Source organism: Montipora capricornis, chromosome 10, assembly GCF_036669925.1.
Source record: "Montipora capricornis isolate CH-2021 chromosome 10, ASM3666992v2, whole genome shotgun sequence".
NCBI classification, from domain to species: domain Eukaryota; kingdom Metazoa; phylum Cnidaria; class Anthozoa; order Scleractinia; family Acroporidae; genus Montipora; species Montipora capricornis.
Window position 1 is genome coordinate 32,983,176 of NC_090892.1, and position 5,292 is coordinate 32,988,467.

The window sequence follows — 5,292 nt, forward strand, 5'->3', positions numbered from 1 at the left end:
TGTGATTCCAGTAAAACAAAAATTCCTTTCTCAAACTGTCCGCCATGTTGTCCATGCCATGTGTCGTCCATACACCTTTACTTACCTGCGATGGCTTAGTAACCAAACCCTCAGGAAAACTTTACAAACCGGAGGCAAGAAGCGTTCGGTAGTGTTACACAATGAAAGAAACCGTAGGCTGCTCATTTCCCGAAACAGCGGCTGGTAATAGAGTCTAAGAAAACCGCTGATAAAGACCAAGTTTCACGGTGTTAACTGCGACTAATTCCAGCGGGAAAATTTCAACCATTGTTAATGCATGTAGATGGTTATGAACTCAACACGTCTCTTTGTTTCATTTTTGGCCTTGATGATGCACAAAACAAACCCTTTTTCGAGAATACAACCAATCAAATCTTTCGATTAAATTCTGCGTAATTAACTTGCGAATGGCCGTTTTTATGCCTGAGACGTTAAAGTCGTCAAGACGCATTTGACGTCTGAGACGTTAAAGCCGTCTGGCATAAAAACGGGACGCATAAAAGTTGACAAACTAACGGACAAAATCAAGATTTTGCTAAAAAAATGACTAGGTTCTATTATCGGAAGACACTGGGCACGAGCAAACTCGGCACCAAATAAACGTTAACACAGGAATATATGAGCAAATAAACGTGGCGGAATTGCAGCTTCTCAAATTTATGTCTCGACGTCGCCTGGAAGGACAGATGCAAATATTTTTTTGTGACAGAAATCAGTCTAGAAATCAGCATTTTCTGGCGATGGACGAGGAATTAGATTTAGCCTCGGTGCATGGCTTGTTTGTCTTGTCGAAGGTGAAGTGCAGATTAACAAAGGACTCACGGCTAAATGCGTCCAAGTTAGGGCGCCCGTTTTTATACTAGGCGCATTTAACGTCTGAGACATTAAAGTCGTCAGACGTTAATGCGTCTGTCTTATTTCTCGTTTTTATACTAGACGTTAAAGTCGTCTTGAGACGACTTTAACGTCTCAGACGACTTTAACGTCTCTAGCATAAAAACGGCCAATCCGTGCCAAGCCAAAGTAATAAATTGTGCACTGTCACGGTCAATTCAACATCGATTGCGACAACGTTGTTGTCGTTTTTGAAGGTTGTAAGGTTCATAACCAGTCCCTCCATTAACTATATTTCAACCAAACGCCATGTGCACTTGTTCTGGAAAACTGCAGGAAAACGATCAGGTAAACAAGGCATTTACTAGCGTTACACAATGCAGGAAAACCACTGGTGAACATTATGTTTTCATGGCGTTAATCGTGACAAATTACCACTGGAAAATTACATGAAAACACCATGTTCAATCGTCGTGGAAAACTGAAGGAAAACGATCAAGAAAACAAGCCGTTTACCAGCCTAATACAGTGAAAGAAAACCGCTTGTGAACATCATGTTTTCATGGTGTTCACCGTGACTAATTACTGATGGAAAATCGTAGGAAAATGCCGTGTTCACTCCGTGAGGAAAACTACAGAAAAACACTCCGGCAAACAAGCTATTCAACGGGCTTTTCCTCGTGCAGGAAAACGCGGGATAAACTGAATGTTTTCCTTACGTTCACAGATAGTGAACATTAAATTCACCGTTCATTTTCTGAAATGGTAAAATGGAAGGTTAACTTCAGATTTTCTTAGAGTTCACTATTTGGTAAAACTATTGGTGAATGAGGCTTTTTTTTGCCGTGCCCGTAATAACATCATGACAAAAAATCTATGCAGGTGGAAAAGTTGCCCGTAATAGCGAAAACTGTTGGCAAGTAGAGAAGGACCCGTAATGACGAAAAATCTACGTGGGTGGAAAAGTTGCCCGTAACAATGTAATAATGAAAAATTTCAGTTGCCTGTAATAACGTAATAACGAAAATTTTTAGTTGCTCGTAATAATATAATAACGAAAACTGTCTGCAAGTGGAGAAGGACCCGTAATAACAAAAAATCTACGCAGGTGGAAAAGTTGCCGGTAATCATGTAATAACGAAAACTGTTGGTGCATTGAGAAAGACCCGTAATAACGTAATAACGAAAAATCTACGCGTGTGGAAAAGTGGCCCGTAGTAAGGTAATAATGAAAACTGTCCGTGAGTGGAGAATGACCCGTAATAACGTAATAAGGAAAAATCTACGTGAGGGGAGAAGGGTTGCTTAGTGAAAGATGTCCACGAGCAGAGAAAATTGTCGTAACAATGTAATAACAATCAAAATACAACTACTAACTGCGACATATTGCACAGGTAATAATACCGTAAACGTCCATGTATAAGCCGCACATTTTTTCACAAAATTGAAGCCATAAATCAAGGGTGCAGCTTATCCATGGATACATCTGTGTTTGGAGTTTTAAAAAACCTTATTAATATTCATGCAACTTCTTAAGGTCTCAGTAAAGAAACATAAAAGAAACTGAGGGCATGTTGCTGTTGTTCATTGACTTTTTAATGAGTGGTGGCTCCTAAAGGAGCCGTTTGTACCTTCCAGTGTTTATCGAATCTTTCTCTCCAAGAGTTCTTTCAAGCGATTAATTTGCGCTTTACTCGAACAAGTAAACACCAACCTACAAGGAATCTCCATTCCTCCGCACAGCTGTTTGCAGTTACGTCTTCGGCCAGTCACTTCCACGCATATCTTTCCGCAACATGCGATAAAATACCACAAAATTCGCGAGTACTCGCAAGGTAAATGGCCGACTGTATCGTTGTCCTTGACCACCTTCTCTGCAAATTTGTCGACTTCATTATGAAGCTCCTGTTCTGCATTAATTTTTCGCCTATTGTGGGTACATCGTTATAGACGTGGTCATGATACCCAGGCATCACATCTGTGTTCAAAAAATTCATGCAACGTAGGCCCTGGCCCAGACTCCTCCCCACACTTAAAGCTTGGCTACTAAGCACTCGTTCGTTTTGTTTCAATATCGAAGGAATTTCAACTTTATGGTGAAACCTTGATTGTTTGTCCTTGTTGGTTTATAGCAATAGAACGTTACTGGAACTTCAAACTTCATTGTATTACATTTTTTTCCAAAATCTGTGCTTCTAAATTCGGGGTGCGGCTTATCTACGGATGCGGCTTATACATGGACTTTTACGGTACACACGTAATCAACAATAATCCTGTTTGTATCGCACTAAAAAGCATCCGATTTAACGCTGTGGCTTTATAGCCGGTAACCGGTCAAGGTTTTCGAAATACTAAATGGCCAGCAGTCAATAAATAAATAAATAATACCATCGCTGTCTTGCAAAAAAGAGTTGGCCCATTACGTTATTACGCCTGATATCTTCGCTGTCTTGAGAAAAAGGGTTCGGCCATTACGTTGAATAATACATTTCCTAACTTAAACCTATTCTACTGCGAGACATGCATGTGAATAATGTCAACAGGAAGCGGATCGTTGTAGTTGGGAGCAGCCATATTTGTATGTGCTGTGTTCTGTTAGTCAATAAACAAGACAACTGGTCCATTGCTTTTCTGCATGAACTGTTGTGACTTAATTTCAAGGAGCCGGAGCTACGATATCTTCTATTCCTGGTTTACAAAACTGTCTGATTTCGCAGAAAAGATAGTCCCTGCGTTCCTCGGTCAGGCCATCTGGATTGACTACGTCAGGAAGTGTCGAAGGTTGCAGAGGAATAACGTTATTCTTCAACAACATAAATGACTGTTCTTGGCTAGAAACAAATTCTTTGTAGAAGGCCATGCCAGGGTTTTCGTTTGAAAATCGGAAATGATGAAACTTCTCAATGTTCGGCAACTTTTTGAAGTATTGCCTGAGAAACGTACTCCAATCATACACAGGAACAACCACTCGCCCATCGTGTGTGCCAACAAGTTGTGCTTTGTTTAGTCCAGTAGTGCTGGAGGTCTCTACCAGTTGCGCAAATTCGTAGAGTGACGAAACATACGTAACTTTGAAGGCCTTTTTCATCAATCCAAAAGAACAGCCCGGAGCAAACTTGGTGTGACCGGCAATAAGGAAAGAGTATGTGATGGAATGATGCAGTTTCATTAGAATTCTCCATGCCAAGTACCATAAAAAGTAATTGTTTTTATTTTGACCCGTGCAGTTATCGGCATTAAGTTGTGCGTCTGTTTCTCCCAATCCATGGTGTTCAAAATAGTAGTGGACATAACTGATTGTTGCGTTTGTCCCTTTCCCAGCAGAAGTGGCCTCATCTATGAGGAAATTGACTTGTCTTGGTAGGCCCTCCCACATAACTCCGAAAATATTCCACACTTCCGAGAAGTTTTGAAGTAGATTGGCCCAGGTTGCATGGGATTGCTGGGGATGTGGACCTGCTGGGCGTAATCAAAGGAATAGTGTACTGTGACATTTAAAGAACAGGCTTCCCGGCTTTCACGGTCAAGTACTGTTTCAGTGTCAATCAGCTCAAGAGCATTCTCGGAGTTGATACATGAGTTTCAATGATGAAATGGTATATGAAATGAATATGAAATGAATACGAGTATTCTCTTTCAGACTGTGCACAGTTTAGATGATCCTGATGGGCTTTTACAAATTCTGACTTTTCTCTGTGGGAGAGGTTTGCAGCTCTTTGAAGTTTCTTTGTATTTTGCTGACAGGTAAAGCAGAGATCGGTTGCTGGTTTTGAAATGACCACGTTAGGATGAAACTGGTCTCACAGCTGTAAGAATTTCCTGTAGCTCACTGCTGGTACATCCAAAGCTGCGCATGCTGCTTCATAGACTCGCCAAACGCTGATCTTTGATTCGGATGATGACAGGACTTTGATGTCATCATTTTTGAAGCCGGGTATTCTTCCTGGGAGGGAGATTGCGTTTAACTCAACGTAGTTGGTCAGGAATGTGCGGACTCCTTCTACCGTACACTGACATAGTGTGTTTTCGGGTAATCGTTTAGTGTTACCATGAATTCTGGGACAATAACCATAAGTCTGATAGTGTTCCTTCAGCCATCGAAATCGTGGATCACAGTCCGTATAAGTGAAGAAACATCTCCTTGCAGATAGGCACAGACTGAAAATAAAAGGTGCATCGAGGACTCCTGCTTCTTTTGATAACAGTGGACTCGCGGTGAGTGAAAGCTTGTGTGCTTGCGAGGACCACCAAATCAAGCTCGTCATTTGACAGTTCCAAGCAATTATTTAGGTTGAAAAGTACAACAGTTTCCGTAAACTGTCCAGAACATGGCCCGCCTTTTGCTCCAAGAGCACAACCACAACCATCCTTCAGAAATTTCTTAACTTTTTCAAAGGCTTTTTGGTTTTCCATTTCAGCTAGATCTGTCTCGGCCAT

At 41.2% G+C, this 5,292-nt stretch overlaps 1 pseudogene; it reads right to left on the minus strand.

Moving 5' to 3' along the window:
* Positions 1-3,511: 3,511 nt before the first annotated feature.
* LOC138020688 (uncharacterized) lies at positions 3,512-5,292 on the minus strand (annotated as a pseudogene).